Here is a 25682-nt window from a genome sequence, read left to right on the forward strand (position 1 = left end):
ATCTGATTCGTGAGGCCAAATGTCTCTTGTTCTTCCTCCACTTTTGGTACACATCGGAACTGTTTTTAAAACTTAGAGCATCCAACTATTCTTTCCCACAATATACTCCATTTGTGGGACATCCCTTTTTTCAATCTTTCCATCCACGAAAGAGTACAATATGTCAGCTCATATCTATTTGTATCTGTTAGATATTAGCATATATCGCAGCAGGTCTCCTCTCTGGTCCGCCGCTACAGCGGGAAACAGGTATCGTTCTGATTGGTCGAGAGGCATACCCGATCCCTATAAAAGGGGAACCCTCCGGCCACAGAGCAAGCTGGATCACTACTACTACTAATAAAGAGCTGATAAGTCACTACGTGTCCTCCGTCTGTTCTCTCGTTGCCCGAATCCAACATTGGCGACGAAGGTGGGATCGAGAGGCAGACAGGACGCAGAGAGCTACTACAGAATCCCCGGATTCGATCCAGCCCAGGAATTCGGCAGAAATTCCGGCAGCCATCTCAGGACACCGCAGCGCGGCAAATTCAAACGGAGAGAAGATGGCGATGCACACTCCACCCGCTCCATTCGACCCAACGAACGATGAATGGGAGGCTTTCATGATTCGTTTCGAGTGTTTTCTCGAAGCGAACGAATACACGGGAATAACAGATGCCCGCAAGAAAAACATTTTCCTCGGCTACTGTGGGCGAGAAGTTTTCAACACAGCCAGAGACCTCACCGCGCCTACTCCGATACAAGCGGTATCATGGACGGCATTGCAACAGACTCTACAGACTCATTACGCGCCAAAACCTTCCCGCCACGTTTGCCGCCAGGAATTCAACATGCAGAACCAGAATGCGGGAGAATCAATCAACCAATATGTTGCAGCCCTACGAAAAGCAGCAACTCACTGCGAGTTCAGGGATCTGGACGAGCACATCCTGGCAAGATTTGTTTGTGGGTTAAGGGACATCTTGCTACAAAAAAGGCTGTTGGCAAACCCAAATTTAACCCTACAAATAGCACTAAACGAAGCAAGAGCATCAGAGTCAGCGGAAAGATCGTCGGAAACCATACAGCGTGGATTCAACGTGAGCCAGCCAGCACCCAGACACACCAGAGTCCACTACGAGGACACATACCCCGACTACGAGGATCCCGAGTTCGAGGACAGTCACCTGATGCGGAGCAGTCACATGAGGCCTGGGGGGGAGACCTGGATTCCGTTTGCCGCCCTGCGCAAGCTGCGGAGGGAATCACCCCCGGTCTACCTGTCGGTTCAGGAACGTTGTTTGTTCACACTGCAACAAACTTGGGCACATTGCACGAGTGTGTCGGAGCGAAGTCCCTGCCTCACGGCAGCCGTCTACATACTGCCAACAGAAGCCCAACTCAGGGGCTTGGCGAAATCAAAAAGGGCGCCCAGAGAGAAATCCACAAGTGTTTACCCAGAGAGACAATTCCCAAAGAGCTGAAAGGGCGTTTCCCCAGAGAGATTATACTCAAAGAGCTGAGAGAGCGTTCTACCAAGACGCTCAATGAGAGTATTTTCAGGATACCGATGCTGAGATAGAGTTGACCCAGAGAGAGGAATTGCGAACCTATCTCACCACAATAAGTCAGGTCCGCACTAAGCGACCCAAAAAGCTGAAAGTCACAGTCCTCTTGGAGGGCTCTCCTTGCGAGCTGGAAGTTGACACAGGATCGTCCCTGACGATCATTTCATGGGCTTCCATGAAAAAGGCTATCCCTAGCCTCAAAAAGAGCCAACTACGCGCACCAGACATCCTGCTACGAGACTACCAGGGGAACCGAGTCCCCATCGTGGGCCAAGGCACGTTCCAGATTCGTTTCAAGGACATCAGAGCCCAGCTGCCCGTGACCATCGCCAGCGCACCGCTACAGAACCTTCTAGGACTTGATTGGTTTGAAGCTTTGGGATTAGAAGTCACCGGAATCAACGCCGTGGAGAACAGCAGCGCTGAACAGATTTTTAAGGAGTTCGAGGATGTGTTCAGCCCCGGTCTTGGTAAGTATGTGGGTAAACCAATTTCATTCAATTTAGACCCCAAAGTGGCGCCAATCCGACTTAAACCGAGACGAGTGCCTTTTGCACTCCGCCCAAAAATAGATAAAGAGATAGATAAGTTAGTAGAGCAAGGGATCCTTGAGCCGGTGGATCACGTGCGCTGGGAAACTCCCATTGTGACCCCAGTCAAACCAGACGGGTCAGTCCGCATCTGCGCGGACTATAAATGCACAATTAATGTCGCGCTACAATAAAACGCATATCCTGTGCCCGTAGTACAACACTTATTGCACTCGTTGGGGCCAGGAAAAATATTTGCTAAGTTAGACATGGCACAAGCTTACCAGCAGTTGCCCGTGGACAGCGCCACGGCGGAGGCCCAAACTATAGTGACGCACAGAGGAGCATTCAAATGCAATTGACTACAATTCGGTGTGAGTATTGCTCCAGGTCTGTTCCAGAGCGTCATGGAACGGCTTTTGCAAGGGATACCGGGAGTCGTCCCCTATTTCGACGACATCTTGGTATCCGCTGCAAACGAGGAGCAGCTATTAAAGAGAGTCAGGACTGTTTTGGCCAGAATCAGAGAAAAGGGTCTCCGCCTCAAAAAGGAGAAATGCCAAATTAACGTGCCTAGTGTAGAATTCCTGGGATATAGAATCGATGGTCAGGGAATACACCCCACTTCAAAGAAAATTAAGGTGACCCAGGACGTCCCCACACCACGGAATCAGACCGAGTTGCAGGCCTTCCTCCGACTACTTAACTTCTACAGTGTTTTTCTGAGACAGAAGGCGACCGTTGCTGAACCGCTTCATCGACTACTCCAAAGGAACGCAACATGGAGATGGGGACGATCCGAAGCAGCAGCTTTTGCCGCAGTAAAGCGCCTGCTCACCACCGACTCGCTGCTAGTGCAATACAGCCAGACGCTACCACTGGTATTGACCTGCGACGCATCCCCATTCGGCGTCGGCGCAGTCCTCAGCCACAGGATGCCAAACGGGAACGAAGCACCCATCGCCTTTTACTCCAGGACTCTTTCTTCGGCTGAGAGGAATTACAGCCAGATGGACAGGGAAGCGTTAGCTGCTGTTGCTGGAGTAAAACGTTTCCACGAATACCTCTACGGCCGCGATTTTGAACTGATTACAGATCATAAACCGCTGTTGGGACTTTTGGCGGGAAACCGCCCCACACCAGTCTCCCTTTCTCCACGCATGACCAGGTGGACTGTTTTCCTGGCTGCGTACTCATACAAGTTAATTCATCGACCGGGCTCCACGCTAGGACATGCAGACGCACTCAGCCGTTGCCCACTTCCGGATCTCTTGCCAGGCCCCACTCCCGAGGTACCGGTATTGTTGATTGACTGTTTGGACTCAGGACCGGTCTCTTCCTGCGACGTTGCCAGATTCTCTGCTAAGGACACTATAATAAAGCAAGTTCAAACCTGGGTTTGGAGGGGGTGGCCGAAAGGTAACGTGGGCCCGGAATTCAAGCTATTTTGGGGGAAACGTGACGAGCTTTCAGTGTTGCAAGGTTGTTTATTGTGGGGGGATCGAGTTGTTATTCCTTATGCGTTATGTAGAAATGTATTAGAAGCATTACATGTGGGGCATCCGAGGATCGTTAGAATGAAGGCATTAGCAAGAAGTTATGTCTGGTGGCCCAACATGGACAAAGAAATAGAGGAATGGGTGGCCACTTGTGATCCATGCCAAGAATCGAGACCAGCACCCCCGGAAGCGCCCGCCACTGAATGGGAGAAGCCTAAAGCACCCTGGTCGCGAATACACATCAACTTCGCAGGGCCAGTCCAAGGTCAGACCTTCCTTATAGTTGTGGATGCATACTCCAAATGGCTAGAAGTAGTCCTAATGACTTCAACCACGGCAGAGGCAGTCATTAAGGTTCTACGGCGACTTTTCGCCACTCATGGCCTGCCCGACCTCCTGGTCTCCGATAATGGGCCCCAGTTCACGGCCATGCAATTTGAAACGTACTTAGCAGGTCAGGGAATTTGGCATGCCATTCCATCCGGCATCAAACGGACAGGCAGAGAGAATGGTGCGATCCGCAAAAGAGGCCCTCGCTAGGATGGGTCCAGGTGATTGGCAAACACGCATTGACCATTACCTCTTAATTCAACATATTACCCCCAGCGCAACGACGGGTAGGAGCCCCGCTGAACTACTCATGGGCCGCCGTCTACGGTCTCACCTGGACCATCTTCACCCTAATTACTCTGCCACATCGCCCCCAGACTCTACAAGCAAAATTCGGAATTTTAACATAGGGGATTCAGTATACTCCCACAACTATGCAGGGGGAACATTGTGGATGCCGGCAAGGATTATTGGAATCACGGGTCCACGATCATATCTGCTAGAGCTTGAAGACGGACGAAATTGGAAAAGGCACATCGATCAACTACGAGGTCGCCTGGCACACTCAGACCTGCGGGCTGACAATGAGAACTATCTGCCAGCACAAAGTCAGCCACTCGAGAGCCCCAACACAGAGAACCACAACGCCTACGAGCCCAGGATAGAACAAGAGGTCGAAGGGGAAACTGAACAACGCCAAAGCAACGAAAGCTGGCAGACCCCCGAACGCGAAGCAGAAAAAGCAACCGATCCTGAAACCACTCCAGATCAACCAGAACTGCGGCGTTCCACCCGTGTTAGGCAAACACCCACGTATCTTAAGGACTATGTAACTAACTGGAATGCTCCATCTAAGAGGGGAGGGGTGTTAGATATTAGCATATATCGCAGCAGGTCTCCTCTCTGGTCCGCCGCTACAGCGGGAAACAGGTATCGTTCTGATTGGTCGAGAGGCGTACCCGATCCCTATAAAAGGGGAACCCCCTGGCCACAGAGCAAGCTGGATCACTACTACTACTAATAAAGAGCTGATAAGTCACTACGTGTCCTCCGTCTGTTCTCTCGTTGCCCGAATCTAACAGTATCTGTTGGGGTCAGCTAAAATTACCTCTTTCAGTATCTGGTATCAACTTGCCTGCAATTCTATCTATTATCTATCTATCTATCTATCTATCTATCTATCTATCTATCTATCTATCTATCTATCTATCATCTATCTATCATCTATCTATCTATCTATCTATCTATCTATCTATCTATCTATCTATCTATCATCTATCTATCTATCTGTCATCTATCCAGTGGTGGGTTCCTACTGGTTCGGAGTGGTTTGGCCGAACTGGTAGTGGTTTGGCAGCCTGGGTTGCTGGAACCGGCAGCGACCCAGGCCTGCTACGCTCTGAATCGGTTCTCCGGGTGGCGCCATAGGCGCTGGCATCTTGTTTTTTGCTTCTGCCGAAACCCACCCACCCACCTATCTATTATCTATCTATCTATCTATCTATCTATCTATCTATCTATCTATCTATCATCTATCTATCTATCATCTATCTATCTATCTATCTATCTATCTATCTATCTATCTATCTATCTATCTATCTATCTATCTATCATTATGAAGTTCTACAATATACCTAGTTTAATATGAAAGCAGGTGTGTAGTCATTAAGTTTATTGAGTTCAGAAGCTGTACTGTGGATATGACTTTCTAGATGCAATCAACCAATATTAACAATTTTCTAACATTTTTACTTTTAGGCCAAATTATTGTCTGAGAGAGGAATAGTTTCTTAAGCAATAATTGTTCTTCTTTGGAATAAATTATATTTGGTCAAACAGTTTGTCAAGGAAGGAAGGAAGGAAAATTTACATTTCTAGGTTTGTTATATAATTCATCTTTGATCAGCAGAAACACAATGATGGCATACTAGAACCCCTTAGTTTTATAGATATATGTCAGAATAGCTACTTATATTATCTGAGTAACATATTTACATGCATATCTGAGTAACATACTTATATGCATTGTTCTGTGAGGCAGAAATGGATTTCTATGAATATTTCATTTATTGTGTCACTATAAGGAATATTGAGATATGTGTTAAAATAATAAATTTAGTTAAACATTCTTCCCGCACCGTGTGGCAGAGTGGCTTCCTGGTGTAATCTGCTGTTCTGAAATTTAACTGAATTAACCTACCACGGTCTAATCTTAGCTTATTTCAGTGAATCACAGTTGTACTCTTTCACGTTTTTTCCTCTCATTCAAAAGCAATATAGCAGCCTCCTCAGCATGGCAAGTATTGTTGCATGTACAATCTGGAGTTCAGACATGGAGAACAACATTCGTAAAGAATGCGTGGAATGCCTCCTTGTTTAAAGGCACATCATGTTCAGTTTTATAAGGACAAACCTGTATTTGAATCAGTTCCATGCCTAGCCGGCCTGGGGCATGTATACTACAAGTATACTATTCAACTTACAATAGTGACCGTTCAAAGTTATAATGGCACTGAAAAAAATGCCATTTTTTCACACATGAGTGCTGTAGCATCCGCATGGTCATGTGATCAAAATTTGGATATTGGCAACTGACTCGCCTTTATGACGGTATCTTGGAGTCACACGATCGCCTTTAGTGACCTTCTGTCAAGCAAAGTCAATGGGGAAACAACTAAGTTACTAATTTAACAACTGCAATGATTCACTTAACAAATGTGGCAAAAAAAGTTGTAACATGGGGCAAAACAAATTTCCCACTTAGCAACATAAATTATGGACTCAGTTGTGAGTTGTAAGTTGAGAACTACGCGTGGTGAAATAAACTTAATTTACTGCTATATATAACTCCAGTTATGGATCTTTGAAATCATCAGATTAGCCACCAAAAAGCAAAATTACCTTGAATTAAAGTATAACAATCAATAGGTGATAGAATTCAATTTCTCTCCCTAAGTAGGAAGAGCATACTTTCAGAGTTCAGGGTGGAGGGGAAATTGCTATAATTAATTTTCTGTTAATTGCTACAGGTTTTTTTTTTTTAAAATAAACTCATTATCCCTTTATGTGGTCTAATTTCCTAATCTTGTTTGCAAGGAAGTGCAATTACCACATAAAGGAAATATTTAATTAATATTTAATTAATATTCTTAAGTTTGTATCATTGGAAAATGATACAAACTTAAGAATCTGGAATTTTTTTAAGTGACACGCTTGCTTTTCTCCCCCTATGTGGTACTATCCAAGAAAATGCTGCATAGTTATTTGATTTATTCAAAATCTTAAAGTGTCTCAAAATTCCTCTTTGTCTGGAATGCAAATATAGAAATATTAGTACATATTAAAGTTGATTTTCAGAGAGTTTACACATCTAGGTGACCAATGCTTTTTGGTAAATGCTTTACTTAGAGCTACCATATCTGGGCCGCAGATAAACTAGAAGGATCATCAGATGGCAACAAGGAGTACAGAAAATTAACATTTGACAGACCCTTGGGTAATTTAGTCTTCTGCGATACAGATATGGAAGTCCTACACCTTGGATCTGGCAAGTTTTATTTTACTTGGTGACAATTAGATTCAAAAGATCTGGAGGCCCTATATCTACTTATTTCATACCTCAAATTCATTCTTTGGAAATAATTTCATGCTCTTACAACTTCCCAAAGTTTCTATGAGCCAAACAAAGCCTTCCAGTTGATCTATGGGAGAAGGGCAAAACCAGTACCCAATTCTCTATGCCTGCAGTGAGGAAAATAAGCCATCTCTAACAGAGGTGATAGTCTGCCGGTTCGCCCGGTTCAGGCAAACTGGTAGCGGCGGTGGTGGGAGGCTCCGCTTACCTGTCCAGATGTCATCATGGATACTCTGCGCATGTGCAGAAGCACCGCGCCCGAGCTCCCAGTTTCGAACCGATAGCGAAGGTAAGAGAAAACCATTACAGATCTCTATGCTTTGCATAATCATCTAAAATAGTAGCAAGGATAAGAGCATTCCAGTTTAGCAGCTTAAATGAAGCACTGAGAAATGGCAGAAGGGCACCATGTTTAGTTGCAGAACAGTTACTCAGTTATTGGATATTTGAGTCAACCGGAGCAGACAAGGATGGGGTATTTTAAAAGAAGCAAATAACACCTCCTGAACTTTTGCATACTGCACTGCAGTCTTCAAAGATTCAAAAGCCTGAAGGAGGAGCCAATGTTGCGACGATACGGACGTGGGGTCTCGATGCTCCGAGACCGCAGCCTATACTTTTGCCTGGGTGGTCCAATCACACCTAAACCGTACCGCAGAGATGGTGAACAGGAAGAATACGTCTTGCTGACCTCAGGGACATCACAAAGTCCCTGATCGATGCAAGAGAAGTTCTTCAAGCTGGTGACAAAAAATCCAGCCAAGGCTGATGAAGTTGGGGCGGCTCCAAAATGGAAGGATACGGAAAGAGAAAGTGTTTTCAGCTGGTGAGGATTTTTTACCGTTTTAAAAAAGACTGCCTATAAAAAACTTAAAATTAATTTAAATTGGAGAACAGAAGAAATAAGCGGTGGAATTAAGCTTTGAATGATTTTGGACAGTGGGTTATCTTACTTTTTAAATGCTATGTTCATGGATGGAATTTATGCAAGCCTTTTAAAATGAATGGATTAAGTTTTCTTCTTCTATTTTTTCTTTTATTATTCTTTGTAACCTATAGACTAAAATTCTCCTCTTTCATTACTGTGGGTTTTTCTCTAACTCATTCAAGAATCGGACCTTTTTAAACTTGGAATATAAAAAAGATACAAAAAGAAACAAAGAAAATTGTAACAATAACACTGCTACTCGGAGGCTGGAGGTTTGTGTATTGGAAACGAAACACTTTTACTTTCCTTACTGATTATCCTGGCTTGGCACTCCAAGGTCTCACTGCTTGTTTATAGAGAGTGATAAGAAGAAAAGCATACAGATGTCCCTTTGAAGTATATCTTTAAACAGAGAAAAGTGAAAATAAAACTTTATTGTGAATTTATGCTTAATCTTGTAAGAACCTTCCAAGCCAGAGCAGCAGTGTTTGTTAGCTGGAGATTATGGCACAACTTCAACAGCAGAAAGAAACCTTAAGCCTGCAAAAGATATTCTTAGAAATTCAGAAATTATCAAACACATTTGAGAGGACGGAGAAGAAGTTGGAAGACTTAGAGCATCTAACAGTAAAATATGATGAAGAAGTTGGAGATGTTTATCAAGTGGAAAAAGTGGAGGTTAGAATCCTAAAAACCGAAGAGGAAAATGACCATAAAGAAATTAAATCTGCTGATATTTATGGTGATTGGTTTGTGTCTGGAAAAGGAAAGAGTGGAATACAGAAAGAGGAATTAAATGGAGGGGAACTCTACCCCAGATGGCAAGACACAGAAGAAGAAAAAACAAAAGAATTGATGGATTTAAAGAGAGAAATTTTATTAGCAACATCATTGATAACACTACTGACAATTAAAGATAAGATGATTAAGGAAACAGAGGAAGGGCATCGAAATTACATGAGAGATTCTATAAGCAATGAGTTGCTAAGAGGAATCCATACAAATTTGATTAAGGAGATGATTAGAGGACTGATACCACAAATAGCAGAAGACACGAGACTGTTTTGCTACTGGAAAGATACAGGTTGATAGATGGAAGTGTATAATTTAAAACTAGTTAAACTTGGTGAAATTTAGTGATAATAGATATACTTAAATAAATAATTGATAATGATAATAATGTATACATGTGTAGTGTTATGATAAGTAATAATTGGATATGAATATTGAATGGTACCCATGAAAGGAAGATTAGAAATCTTTTTGATTATATATAAAGGTTAATAAAAAAGAACAAAGTTAGATTCAGTTAAGTCTTGATTATTAGGGGGGGGAAATGTTATGATACAGGATATAGTCAAATAAAGGAGGGATAATGATAACAACATATATATATGTGTGTGTGTGTGTGTGTGTGTGTGTGTATGTATGTATGTATGTACGTATGTATGTATGTATGTATGTATGGGTTCAACATAAGGAAACTGGATGTAAATTGTAAACAGTGATTTAGAAAGGAGGATTCAGTGTTATTGGAGGATTTTAGAAATAGTAAATGAAATGCCAGTATGTGGTTATGTATTAAATCGTGGTATATTTTATGACGAAGGACCTTTAAACAATTATAGTCAAATGAAAATGGAGGTATGATGATGGTAACATGTATAAATATATCTGAGTTAAAATACTTGAGTTAATATGAATTATGGTTGATGACTGTGGAAGAGATGCACGAAAGTCTTTTGTAACCAACTGATACACTTTCTACAGTATGTAAAGAAGGAAGATTTTATGTGTTGTGTTTGTTTTGAAAATAAAAAATAAAAAATATTTTAAAAAAAGATTCAAAAGCTTATTCTTCTTGCAGGGATTTCTGCCATTTCCTTCTTTCGCTGATATTGAATATAAATCTTTATTCTTTCTTTTAAACAAAATGTCACGTTTGGGGAAGTATTACTTAACTCTCACAATCCTTCTAAAAAGAGTGTCATGTTGCTGGATTTTGGTTTTTTTTCAGTGCACATTAACAGCAAAATGGTATCTGCCTGCAATACCATCATGAAAACCGATATGATTTTCCAAATTAAACCATATGGTGGTTTAGATATCAGCATGCAACCAAAGGGACCTCCTGCTTACTAAATATGTCAAAAAATTTACCATTATATGTTACGTATTGTAAATTCTGATACAAGAAACCCTTATGCAGGTTTATTATTATTATGGGCAGAAAGTTTCAGTGCTTATTTAGCGAGAAATCTATTCCAGCTCTTGGAAATGTTTTAAGTCTCTAAAATCTTAAGATATCTCAGGACTTGGAAAAAAATTGCGGTGCAAATGTTGGATATCTCTAAAATTTACAATTTAGGCGAAACATATTATTAAAATAAGAATTTGGGAAGCAGCCTAAAGGAGTGGGACAAAATCCTTCCTCAAAAGTTGTGGAATAAATTTCAGTCTAAATAATACTGAGATGCGTAACCTCATTAGACAGTATCTGCATTCATAACACTGTATAATTCTTCTTGTTTGAAAGGACAATAAACAGAATGGCTGGCTAATAGCAGCTAATGCTTGGTTACTAGCCCCAGGCACTCTTAAACTCCTAAACACTCATAAGAAGAGGGTTCACTCCAGTGGTGGGATTCAGTGGTGGGGTTCTAAAGACCAGTAGTAAAATAAGGTGTGACTTGGTGAGCGTGGCAGGGGAAGGTTACTGCAAAATCTCCATTCCCTCCCAATCAGTTGGGACTCAGGAGGCAGAGAATAGATGGGGGCGGGGCCAGTCAGAAGTGGCATTTACCGGTTCTCTGAACTACTCAAAATTTCCACTACCAGTTCTCCAGAAGTGGTCAGAACCTGATGAATACCACTTCTAGTTCACTCATTGGACTGTTATATTTCATTTCAGGGTTTGGGAACTATGACCCTTTTATGACTTGTGGATTTCAACTCCCAGAATTCCTGAGCCAGCTGGCTCAAGAATTCTGGGAGTTGAAGTCCACAAGTCATAAAAGGGCCATTAGTTCCCCACCTCTGTTTTATTTAGTCATCATTATGGAATAAGCCACAGTTGACTGGATTCACCCAGCAAATTAAGTCGAAAATCAAACTAAATACACTATGGCTTAGTGCCGTCATGGCAAACCTATGGCACACGTGCCACAGGTGGCACGTGGAGCCATTTGTCAGGGCACACGAGGCATTGCCCTATCAGCTCCAGCGCACATGCACGTGCTGGTCTGCTGACTTCAGCCTTCTTTTGAGGACATTTTTCGCCCTCGAAGCCTCTGGAGTGAGAAAAACCGGCCCTAAGGGGAAACTGGAATTTGAGGAACAGACTTCCAGTTTGCTCATAGGGCTATTTTTTTGCCCTCTGGACATTCAGGAGGCTTCCCTGAAGTCTCCGGAGGGCAAAAAACGGCCTTACGACCAAACCAGAAGTCACTCCAGAAAGCCTCTGGAGCCTGGGGAGGGCGAAAAAATAGCGCCAAAAACAGGGGGAGCGCTGGTCACATGCTCATGCGTGCAGAGGGGGGAAGTATGCGCGTGTGTGGCACACCTGCACACAACCCCCCTGCACTCCCCCCACTTTTGGCACGTGAGCCAAAAGGTTCGCCATCACTGGCTTAGTGTGATATGTGACCCCACCAATATACTGAGCAGGAGTTCCCAAGTTAACAGTTACTATAGTAGGTATATTCTCCAGTGCAACAGAGCTGAAATCTCATTTTAGAGTCCATGCTATCAGGATAGATCTTATTCACCTTGCTAATCTGTTTGTGGCACTTCCATGGAAATCATTTATGCAGTTGCGATTACAACTAGTAAGAATGTACAAGTATTGCAAAGAAAAAAGTACTAAGAGCTGACTCCTGCTCCAACCATAGAACAAATTATCTTAGGTAGCGGTGGCCAACTCTAAATATTGGTTAACTTTTCCCAGAAGCCCCAGCCAATGGTGAGTGATAATGAGAATTGTGGCTCAGGAATATTTGGAAAGCCCACATTAAAATCTCCCAAGTTGTTCATATGCTCCTGCCTTAACCCAGATAATATGCTCAGTAGAAATCAGCTGCATTCATTCTGTAAAAGAGCAGCGGAGAGTCTTCTGATCTTTCATCTAATGTGAGTATTACCTCAATAAATAAATTGCAGTGTCAGGATAAGTGCAATATAAATGATACAGTGTTCTTTTCCACAAGGGAGCTATCCAGGAAGTTTCATTGAACTCTATTTAATAAAACATTAATAGAGGCGTTTCTTGATTCCCATGGATTCAAGGGCTCTACAGTCTAGTAATCTAATAGCCTAGAACTGTGATGGCAAACCTATGGCACAAAGAGTTCTCTCGGCGGGTACACCAGCCATTTCCCCAGCCCAGCTCCACTGTGCATACATGTGCACCTCCCACTGGCCAGCTGGTCTTCGGGTCTCTGCCGTTCATGCGCGGGGGGCGCTTGCATTGCATTTTGGGGGTTTGTGTGTGTGCGTTACCCCGTGCCCCTGGAAGGCGTCCTGCACCAACCTGGAAGGCAAAAATGGTCTCGGGGGTGGGGTGCATGCACGGGGATGCACGCACATGCGCAGGGGGTTGCATTTTGGGGTTTCACACACACGCACTTTGGGCACTTGACACCAAAAAGTTAGCCATCACTGGCCTAGAAATAAGGAGGGTTTGGAGCATACAGGTAAAAACAGGCATGTATAGATTGTATATGCAGATCAGATGTTCAAAAGAGTAGCAACAGTAAATGGGACATAAGCAACACACATTCAAATGAAGGTCCTACAGAAGAGGGCAGTTAGTAGACATTGCATTTTCCAAATGAGAAATACCCAGAATGTGCATGTACCATTACTAGAGTTAGAGAGTTGTTTGGAAAGTATGATCCATTTTGATTAGTGGGCAACTGTAGTTGTTTATTTTAACCCCCTAAAAGGCACCTCAAATTACATTTGGAAGTGACCTGATCCATGCATAGGGACTGCTGCTGTATATTTCTTACATTATCCTACACCAGCATCATTGGATTTATATTAACTGTGATTTTTTTTAACAGACTTTTAACCTAATACTTCCCTAGATTTAACTTTTAGTACCTCCCTGTATTAAAAAAGTGGCTAATTTATATTTCAGGTTCTGATATTTGTTACTGGTATTTATTGTTGAAGGAGATAGCCGAATTTAATTTCCACATTCTACGCACTGCTCAGATGAAACAGATATCCCCAAGCAGTAAGCAGTTTATAAAATCAGTGAACACCCATTGTAATATAGGCACAGAGGAAATAAAGCAAATTCTTTCCTTTTGTACTCCACTTCTAGCTTTAGCTACCTAATCTTCCAGCACAAATGTTTTCTTCTGTGCTATTTTGTCCTGCTGGAGATATATAATTAAGAGAGAAAACTTGAACACCAAGCACACTGGAACAGCTCTGCAATCAGTGGGTCTGTTGAGAAAAATACAGCAATTCATGCAAACTCTAGTGAAAACCAAATAGAATGAGAGACAAATTTGCTTTATTTAACGAAAATAAAGATGCTATCCCAGGGTGCTAAAATGTTCACAGTCCATGATTAGCAGAAACATGACCTGACTTTCAACTACTGTCTTTCACAATTACACAAGATATCTAGACTGTTCATTAATAAGGCACCAGCCTATAAACGATGCTGTTCAAATGCGCTTTGTCTCTATCAGGAAAGAAACCAGTTGTGACAGTGCATAATTGTTGCTGATCTATCAGTTATGATCAGAGTGCTGTAAACACAGTAAGGAAAAGCTGCTTCTTCAAAGCCTTGTTACATCATTTATCTGCATAGGTGAGGCTTTAAAAAGATACAGGAAAGGACCGTGCACATTGACCTTAACCCTTATATCCCCATGTGCCATCTGCATTATTCTCTCATAACTTCATGTCTTGAGCTGATTGAATAGAAGGTGTAATTGGGTTTGAATGGAAAGGCAGAAGTCTAGGAGATTTTGACCCCTACTTTATTATGGTCCAAGTTTGTACTGACAGCTTACCTATGCTGGCTCTTAAGAACAGAAGCTCATTGGGCTTCTACTTCATAGGGATAGATTGGGCATGGTCAGCCTCTATAGCTGTGTCCTATTTGTAGTTGCAAATCATACTTAGTTCACATAGCACATTAATAGACTTTCAACATCTCCTCAATGAAGCAGTATCCATCCTGCATCCTTCAGCACCGGATATGCTGATATCTGTTGGGTCTCAGGTTTCAGCAACATCTGGAGGGCCAGTGATTTTTCATTTCTGGAGGAGAAGCTGTGTGACAAAGAATCCCCCACACATGGCATTTGTGCTTTAGGGTTCTGACAATGTTGTCCTGTTCTCTTTCATTTGGGGATTTATGATGCTGAAATTCGGGAAGGGGGAAGGGCAACTCATTTTTTTTAATTCCCAAAAGGTCTGGGCTTGCCCTAAAGATCAACTGCTTAGGGTTTTGAGTTGTTGTTGTTTTTTTCAAATTATTCATATACTGTATGGATATGATAATCATTCACATAAAACATAAACTGCAAAAGTCAATTATGATTGGTGAGAAAATATGCAGATTTCCTGGAATTTAGGAGGTGGGATATTGAGTGAATACAAGTTTCTGAAGCCCTTCCTAAGCTGGAGGAAGCACTGATTGGATTTTGTTACTCCTTGCTTATTGTCAATATTCCAAGGTTAGGAGGAATAAAGACATATGGTTGGTTTCCACATGCTGTGGAGTAAAAGGAGAGAAGAAGTGGTGACATGTGGAAGAGCTTATGTTTTCATCTGTCAGGCCAATGTCAAGAATCCCGAGATAGAAAATTCACTGAACTTTATAAACCAAAGATTTGGGGAGTGAGTAAAATACCTGGCAAATGACTAGCACCTCCTCAATTAAAGAGTAAAATATTTTAACATTATTTTTAGTATTAACAATAACCAGAGTGAAATATATATAATGATTCTGACTCAATTCAATGTGTAAAAAAAATAGCCAATGTTAACGTAATATAGCTAGAGTCATATACTACCTCTGTTTCTGGCTTAAGCTTCATTTTTCCAGTGATTCTCAGGCCACCATAACCTTTCTAGACAAATTATCTTCTTTCTGAAAAACTTGAACCTGGAATGATTTATCCCAGTGCAACTTCTTTTGCCAAGCTTCTTGGTAATGGGGCTAACAAGAGCTAGAACTGCAGTTCAACAGTGGGTATTGGATTGAGCTCTCCAGGTAGTTCTGAACAATTTAGGTAATAATATAGTAGCTGCATATAAATTGGAAATATTTTACAGTGTGAAATACATTCCTGAACAGTAATGAATCTGGAATTTTTGTCAAGTCATGATGGCCGTAAGTCAAGACACCCACGTGACCAAACCCAATTTTACGAGTATTTCTTCCAGGTGTCATTAAGTGAATCTAGCAATAGCAGTAGCACTTAAGACTTTTATACCTCTTCATGGTGCTTTACAGCACTCTCCGGGTGGTTTACAGTGGCTGCATATTGGGTCCTCATTTGACTGACCTTAAACCTGGGTCCTCATTTGACTGACCTTGAGCTGATCAGGATCAAACTCCTGGCTGTGGGCAAAGTTAGCCTGCAATACTGTATTCTAACTACTGTGTCACCATGGCTCTATCTATGTATAACTATTGGATCATTTCCCCCCCCCCCCCCGAAACTGGCTGAAAAGTTTGGAAACCAGAGGTAGGTTGCTCTTGGTTCGGCCCAGATCGAGTGAACCAATAGTAGGGGTGGCAGCAGGCTCCGCCCACCCGCCCAGATGGTTCTGTGCATGCGGTAGTAAAAATAATGGAAACCCACCACTGTTGGAAATGGGAGGAAAACATTGTAAATTGGGATCCTGTGAATGGGGACTGCTGCCACCGGTTATAAAGGGGATGTCAGTCCCAAGCTGAGAGACCAGGTCATGCGATCAAAATTGAGTTCAGTCCATTATGTGCTTGCACCTAATGGACAGAATTTTGCTAAACTAAAGCTAGCACTGTTAGATATATCCTGAGAGATTCCAGGGTGTGGATACCCCAAAACTTTTTCCCCTCTCCCCCATCCAGTTTGGGAACGCACAGTCTCTTAATCTGGGCCACTTTCTGGGAAGATTCTGAGTTGGCCAAATACTCCCCTCTGCTGCTGCAGGTAATATTCTATTACAATACAATACAATAGCAGAGTTGGAAGGGACCTTGGAGGTCTTCTAGTCCAACCACCTGCCTAGGCAGGAAACCCTATACTGTTCCAGACAAATGGCTATCCAACATCTTCTTAAAGACTTCCAGTGTTGGGACATTCACAACCTCTGGAGGGAAGCTGTTCCACTGATTAATTGTTCTAACTGTCAGGAAATTTCTCCTCAGTTCTAAGTTGCTTCTCTCCTTGATTAGTTTCCACCCATTGCTTCTTGTTCTACACTCAGGTGCCTTGGAGAATAGTTTTTTTGCAGGTGAGTTGGTTGCCAAGTAACTGAAATGTGGTCATTTTGCAGAGCAAATTTGATTGTGTGATCTAAAAGAACTTGTGGCTCTAAGACCACATGATCCTTCAATGTCTTTCCTATAACAAGTGGTGTCCTACTTTCAGAATTCTGCTTCCTCATTGAGATTCTACCTGTTCCTAGAATGATGTTTGCTTTATATTGTTGGCGTGGGACCTTAACTTCTCCAAAAGAAAAATTCTTACACCTACCATAGCTTTATGTAGAAAAGTATTTTTTAATATTAACATGGTATAACTATATAACATTTGCATGTTTTTATGCTGTTTTTCTGATATGTGTTTGGTTTGTTCAAATATGTGTTCACAATGATTTTTGTATGCAATCACATCAGTGGTGGGTTCCGGATCCCGTTCCAACCGGCACGGTTGGAACAGGCCCGGCGTCGCCCACATGGACGTGCGCGGCACACACGCACAGCATACGGATGCATTGTAGCTGCAAACAATGCTTCTGCAAGCCTCCGTGACGCTCCAGCTGCTTGGCGGCATGTCGCACAGGCGCTCTATGCGCCACGCATGTGCGCAGAAGCGCCAAAAGCTTTAAAACACGGTAAGGAGCTCAGGTGGGTGGATGGGCCCTCCAGAGCACCTTACTGGAACAGCTCTGGGCAGGCTCCGGTACATCCGTACTGGGGCGTACCGCCTGCAACCCACCACTGAATCACAAACTAGTTTAGCAGTTTAACTATATAATATTTTAATACATTCACAAGATTATTTTGCAATTTGGTGAATTAGTTTTAAATATTTAAAATCTATTTTAAAATATTTAACATTTAAAATCTGAAGTATTCTCTTACTTGTATTTATAATTATTTTAGTTGATCTTAATTGAGTCTGAGCCTGTTTATCCCCACGTACTGCAACAGCTTTTAAGCCCAAATCAGAAATGTACAGTACTTTAAGTTGGGAAGCACTTTTTCTGCAGCTGAGTTGCCACACACTACTTTCTTAGTGCCTAAGTATCAACTGAATTACCTCAGATGCTTTTCCTGACATTTGTTTCCTTCTTTCCCCCCTCTCCAGTGTATGATTGCCAGTTGCCAAAGCAAATTCATATTTCTGATAAAATGAACCCTAATTCATGAAAGCTTACATTTAGTAAGTAGATCAAACTTTAAGCTTTTTCTCTTTTGCCACTATGCTTATACACTATCTGTATGTTTTGGAAAATTGCTCCTCTCCTTTATGTAATTTCTTCCACTGCATTCTCTAGGGACATCATAGCCTACACTTAAAATTTCATAGTGCTCCGTTACAGAAATTATTTTACCATCCTAGTATTAGCACTAGGCATTTCCTCAGGGAGCCAACAGAACACTAAGCAAAGTGCTTGAAACACACTTGTAACCAAGATCGGTGCCTGCAGAGAAACAATAAAGGAGTAGACCGCACTTCATATTTGATCAGGCAGACTAACTTCCTAAATTGTGCTATTCTTTGAATATTACATATCCAAATCTAAAAGTTTTTAGACATTATTTATTTGAATATTTACATCTCGCTTTCCCTGATGTGTCTCAAATAAAAAAGCTGGCCTCCAGTTCTTTCACCTTCTTTTCCGGAACAATTGAAAGGTATAATTATGATACCTAGTAAGAAAGTAAACATGATACAAACAACAAGTCACTATGGCTGCCCTCTTATCTCCTTTTTGGCAGGATTTGAGATATCTTATCCTATCTCCTAGTTCTACTAACTTCCCTGACAAAATTTCTCATTCTTGATTATTGATCTAGTTACAAATTCCTACTTCCTTTTAAAAGATGTTGTCTGAGACTAAGCAGTTAGAAATGTCACTCCGCCCACAATCACATCACCAGATTAATAGGAAGGCTGCAGCTGTAAGCCAGGGGTGGGTTCTGGCAGTTGCTATTGCTGGTTCGCTCATGGCTGCGCCATGCGAGCACTTGATGCATACTGTGCGCACATGTGTAGTGCTCTCGTTATGTGCAGAAGCAAAAAAAAAAAAAGGCGCTGCCTATGGTGCCGTCCAGAGAACCGGTTCGGGGGTATGGCAGGTCTGGGTCGTTGCCAGTTCCAGCGACCCAGGCCGCCAAACTACTACCGGTTCAGCCAAACCGGTCCGAACCGGTAGGAACCCACCACTGCTATGAGCCCTTCTCCTGCCTAAGGAACACTGGGAATTGAAGTCCTTACATCTTAAATCCGCAGAGGTTGGGAAACACCCTCTTAGGTCAAGTGCTCAGCAAACAAGTGTGTACTTTCTCAGCCAGAATGCGATACAGCTTCACATAATCAGCCAAACAACCCTTTGTGAAACCCAGCAAGCCAGCACTACAATTTATCAGCTCTGTTACAATTGATCATGACTCCCTTATTCTGGCTTATGAACTTTCAACAGCCTGAGTGAAACTGAGTTATATTATCTGAGGAACCTGGTAATATTGGTCAAGGATTCTCCGAGTAGAGACTACTACTGCTTACAAAATTCTGAGTAATTCCGCTCCTCAAATTATGTCGTTGACGGCAGCCATTGGCTGGTCTTAAAAAAACCTGGTACATGACACTCATCCTTGCCAAATATGTGGAGCTTCAATTCCAAGAATCAATTCCTATGTTGGCTAAGAAGGTAGAACGGCATCCAGGGAGCTGATATGAAGTGTAATAGGGGGTGGGGAAGAAGGGGTCTCTCACCTTTTTGAACAAATGGCTTTAACTTTGAAAGCATGGTATGATTAGTCTCATAAAATGACCCCCCTGATAATTGAGGTGAAATACACTTTTATCAGGAGGTAAACTACCCCTTCAACCTTTGAGATGTTTCATTTATTCATTTATAAGATTCATATGACTTGCAATGAAGTTTCATTCTCTGAGCTTGTGGGTTGGTTTCCAAATGTTTTGTTGCCAGGTTAGGTAGCATCTTCAGCGAAGTTTAGGGGAAGTCAGTGTTCTGTTTTGAGCAGAGCAGAACATTGAAACTGACATCCCCTAAATGTTTGGGAACCAACCCACAAACTCGGAGAACGAACCTTCGGCCACATTTATATGACTGCCCACTTTAAGCAATTCTGGGCAGCTCACAATAACAATAAAGCTAATAAACAATCATAAAACAGAAAAAACAGTAAACCATAAAACAATTAATTATCCCCTTGAATGCCCCATAGTAGGCTCAGTTGCCCTACTTCCATACTATCTATTCTACCATCCTGTCCTATCTGGTATCTTACTAAAGGTACCAAGTTCTTAACAGCCTTCCACATGACTAAAAAGATGGGCTCTGTTGAACAGCTGGAGGGAAGGTGTTCCACAAAGAACAGCCACCGAAAAGCTTTCTGTCACGTCAGCTTATTTTTGACTTATTTTTCTGGGCAGGTATGCACTTCCAAACAAATCACTACACTGATCTATCTCCCTTTTAATTTTATTTTGCAAGGATGTCTCCAAGCTACTGTATGTGGGGTATAGCCGTGTTTTTGGAAATAAGACAATGGTTGAGCGAGTGTGGCACGAAGCAACACTTTTCTGGCTCCTGACAAACCCACAAGGTTATAAGCAACTGCTGTTGCCTACTATGTGAGGAGGTATTTGGCACCACACACTCTTTTCATGTGAGTAGGCGGTTCTTGAGAGAGAAAACAGAAGTCTTATAGGAAGCTACATAAAAACAGGACAAAATGTTGCATTGCCAGTGATGAACCCTTGGCAGGCTCTAAAAAGGTGTCTCTACCCTTCTTAATGGCACATTCAAGAAATCTACAAAGAAAACAATGCTGTAGTAATGTTGTGATACTTTGAACTCCATTACAACAAAGAATAAAGCATATGTTGTCACATTGCAGTAGGAAAATTAAGCATATGCTTAATCCTTGACAGCATCTGAAATTGCTTCACTTGGGTGATAGCTGATATAAGTTCATGTCTGTTTAGTTAAGACATTCTTTCTTCTTTCCCCCCTTTTTTCCTTCAGAAGGCTAGAGATAAATTTCATTATAAAACTGAAAGGCAGCACAAAGATGAAAAATGCAAAAATACCCACGATGAAAGGGTGAAACATTTAGATGGCAGGAACTTGCAATAAATTGACTTTCATAAAAAGATTGGAAACCCTTTATGGACCTTTTGCTGAAAATGGATAAATATGAACTGGTGATTTATGAATTTATTGATTAAAAACAGCTGTATATAGGAAGTTGGAAACTATATAATGTAATCTAAGATGGTGGAAATAGTATTAACCATGTAACTGTTGCAAAGAAGATTGGAAGATGCTTCTCTCAACATTTCTTTTATTTTGTCATTTATTTTTTCTTTCTGGATCTATCCTGCACTTCACTTTTTCTTCTTTCTTTCTTTCTTCCCTTTTAAAAAATATCCCACTTTTCTATATTTTATAATTTTCTGTACTTTTTAACTTTTTAAAATATTTTTCTTCAATAAATTTTATATAAAAGTAGAAAAAATGTGCTCATTTGAAAATATTTTTCTCCTTTTGCTTTCCATAATCAGCATGCTGTTGGAGAACCGACTTAGCCAAAAAATCAGAAGTAATCAGATAGTATGTTTTTTTGAAAACACAACTCTAGGCAGCTTATTGCAGAGTGAATTATAAAACATCAATTTAAATTATGTCAATATATTGGGAGAAGAGCTTCAGTGTGATGAATTTAAACAACACAGAGAAACAGATCTCTAAAATACTTGTTTTTAGCTGTCCATCAAAACATAGTGCAGAAGAAATTCTGGAGGGACAAAAAAGGAAGCTGTATAACTCATAGATTCAAAATTACCAATTCTTTGCTTAAGGATAGCTTTAGAGAAGTATTTCATTTTCCTTTTATGAAATAACTTCACCACTAATTGTATCTTGTATACTTTATTATCAATCTTGGGAAAATGTCCTGCTAATTCTTTTTACATTTCTTTTCCACAAATGTCACAAGTTTAGAGTTCTACCGTGTTTCCCCGAAAATAAGACAGGGTCTTATTTTATTTTGACCCACAAAATATGGCTTGGGCCTTATTATCAGGGGAGGGCTTATTGCCAGGCAGAACGCCACTCCCCAACCTAGAAGTATCCCGAATGCAGCAAGCAATGTGAACGACTTTCTCCCCCTCCGGCTCCTACGGCTTGGTGCCTTTGGGATACCACTAGGTCGGTGAGCGATGCTCTGCCTGGCTGGAGGGGGGGTATATTTTTGCCCACGCGAAAAATGTGGCAAGGCCTTAGTTTCAGGACAGATTGTATTTTCGTGGAAACAAGGTAATTCTCCTGAGTCAAGGAAATGTAGCTAGAAATTGAAAAAAAATGTTTCTTTGTGGTTTTCAGGGATATTGAAAAGCTAGAATCTTAGTGAAGCTAATCTTACTTTGCTTGTAATTTAGACAATCAAAAAGAGAATCTTGTTTCATTTTGGCCAAGCTGGCTGACATTTCAGCCCTTCATTGAAAACCTCTACTCCAATCTCAGTCTTGCATTAAGCATGTCTCCATTTGTCTGTGTGTGTAGTTTTGTAGCATGTTGGGAAAAACTCCTCCTGTGTTTTCATCATCCATTATCTGTTCTCTCATACCATGAAATATAATCAAATAGACTTTATTATAGGTAGTCTTCTGGAGGGGCAGCTGCAACATAAACAATAGTCTTGGGGCTGCATAAAGACAAACAGATTTGTTAAAAGCTTTCATGGATTAGAGCCCAGCCAATAAGCTTGTGTTACAATCAGTTTGCTGGTCTTTAGGGAGCCACAAAACCCTTCCCTTTCTACTCAAAAGACAAGCCCTCTGGAATTTCTAACCATACAGAATACCAGATTTAGTTTAATGAAGAGCGACTACCTCTGATAAAATAGATTTTGCCCATAAAATAAACTTCGTCATAAATGGTTTATCATCCATAAGTAGTAGAAAAATTGACTGAATCAGAATCAAATATAGCTCCACAAAAGCATACTAACAATATAGTTAGTGAAAATTATTAAGCATGACACCTGCAGGCAGGAAAAATACCGTACCCTTTCTCTTCCCTTTTCAATGAACTAGTATGGATACAATAAGGCCCTAGCTTAAATAATATAAAACATTGTTATCTTTTATAATATTAGACCATAAAAATGACAAAGCAGCATGCAGCCAAATTGACCTCTCTCTAAGTTTTAAGTGTTAAGAATGTGATTTTCAATATATGTAATAGCAGATAAGTTTTATGCTGGTCCATGACTGTAATACAGAGTTGATCAGACCAGTTTCAGAAAATTACCAGTAATGAAAGCAAATATCAAAGACTTTACAATTGTATATAGTCTATATTTCATAATTGTGCTACAAAGTGAGTCCATGAGGAACAATGTGGTTTTCCTATTCCTTCTCTTGCTATTAGTAATGACCCAGTATAGTTAGTATGCCCTGTTCTTGCATACAGTGTATTTCTACAGGGAGATCTATGAGAAAGCTGTGTATCCTTGGTTAGCATCTAGTAAACCATACGTACCTGCAAGTACACTTACTTTCAACAAATGCATTAGCCTTGAGGGAAAAAAATAAGTTGAACCTGGAAATCTTTACCCTGATCAGCTTTTCATACCCAGCTTTCATTTTAAAAACCTCAGACAATCCAGGAACAATGTCAGCTCTCATGTTCCCTGACATTGCAATAATCAGTCAAAATATTGCTCAGTCACGTAGCGTAAACCTAGGAATTGTATCTAGACATCTTGATCGATATCTAGTATACCAATCTAGATGTCACCTCCCCAAATTCAGTTTTGACCAGTCAAAATTAGAAATAAAATTGCATCAACTCGGTGAAAATGTAATATGGCCCTCATGAATGGATTTGAAACTGTGTTGTATACAGTATACTTGAAATAGTTTTTTATGTAAAATAATGGGTTCCTGGTCACTTTCAGACTCCAGTTATACCGAGTGGTGGGTATTACTGTGATTACAGATCCTTACTACCCATCTAAATTCAGCTGATATTAATCTGCCTAAGAAAATCCTCTATTTGGACCAAAATTTGTTTTTGATTTAACTTGATTCTCAATTCTTCTATCAAGTTTTCAGGATCTTTGCCTGTTTGGCTGTATTAGAGTTGTTTCTGGAATCCATGTTGACTTTGAAAACACAGTTAATGATGTTATTTTCATTTGCTGGAGTGGTAGTCCTCAGCCACTGGAAATCCCCAGTGAACCAACAGAAGTAAATAAAGAACTGGTAGAATAAACAGCCTCCAAATTGTCACATATATATTGGGACAGAGATCTGGAAAAAATGAATCTATTTTGAGTACATCTGTGGAAGAATACAGAGATCAGTTAAATCTTCTGTACCTTGTATGATGTGCCGTTTTAATTAACTCTCTCTCTGTGTGTGTGTGTGTGTTTAACAGCACATCTGAGGAGATAAATAGGAAATGAGAGAGTGAGGAAAAACATAAGGATTATATATAATAAAACATTTAAAGTAAATGTTGACCAGCAAGAATAAAAGGAATACTAAGTTCTTTTAGCTGTACAAATACATTATAAATAGATTCATTCAATTTTAGGTTGTGATCCTTCATGGTATCTTTCTCAAATCTTCAGTTCTCATCTGTATTGGCTGTTGTGTATGGCAATTTCCTGGTTCCACTAGGTGGTGCCATACTCGGTTCTGATTGGTTCCTGCATGACAGCCGGCATATATAAAGAGCTGTCAAGCAGGGTCTCAGTGTTGTCATTATCTGAGACATGCGCGTAGTGAAATGCCACGTTGGCAACCTGTTAGCAATAAACGGTTAGCATTAAGAGATCTGGCTTGCCTCAGGCCTTCCCTCCACCCGAGTTCTCCCAGATAGAACATTGGCCTTGCTCACAGGCAAGCTCATGCACCCATTATCTCCTCTCCTTTAAAAAAGTTAATGCTAGTTAATGAAAAGTTTTCTATCCTATATATTCGCCAATATTGCAAAGTTTTCTATATAAAAATAATTTACCCCAAAGACAAAAATCAATTTATTAAACCTGAATGAAACAATTCTGATATTACTTTGAAAAATGTTTACTCCCTGCCTAATTATTTCTTTGTTGATTTTAATGTTTTTAATGTATTTATTCTATATTTTAACCTCTTGTAATATTGTTTTACCAGAGTGTAAACTAATCAGTGCGACAAGATGGACAGAGAATAAATTTAATAAATAAACAAATAAATGTAATAAATAAAAATAAAGAGAACAGTCTGTTCATCAACACATTTTAACAAGGACAAAGGCTTTTGTTGATAATTGCAGCACATATGTTGCTTAGAATCAATTACCACTGAAGTAGCATATAAGCCCAGAAAATATGCACACTTCACATACACAGATGTTTACAAAATGTTTTCCAGCAAACCAACATGAGACAGAAGGAAGGAAAGAATATTAAAAATTGTGCTGTCATTCCATTGCTTATTAATAATTCTTTGACATGCTTTTGTGTTAAGTAGAAGAAGGAAGTGGCCTAGCATGTGCTAGGTGGCCTCCTCACTTTCTAAAGGGTCTGAAGTAGTACTCTTGAATGGGACATTCTCTATGTATTTATTGTAAAACGAAGAGGAATAAGGAGGAGGAGGAGATGATCACAAAATTACACAAATAGCAGAGAGGGCATATTTGTCATTGATTATGTTTTTGCTGCTTTCAAAAAAACACTCTAAGTAGCTTGGCTACAAATGATGCAATTAATTAGTCTTGAGC

The 25682-nt window shown here is 40.8% G+C and overlaps 1 protein-coding gene across 1 annotated transcript in view; it reads right to left on the reverse strand.

Annotated features, from left to right (window-relative positions):
• Positions 1 to 25682, reverse strand: part of VSNL1 (visinin like 1) — a 127888-nt gene that overhangs the window by 37502 nt on the left and 64704 nt on the right. The window lies entirely within an intron of this gene.

Source organism: Natrix helvetica, assembly GCF_964273705.1.
Source record: "Natrix helvetica genome assembly, chromosome: 2".
Lineage (NCBI taxonomy): Eukaryota > Metazoa > Chordata > Lepidosauria > Squamata > Natricidae > Natrix > Natrix helvetica.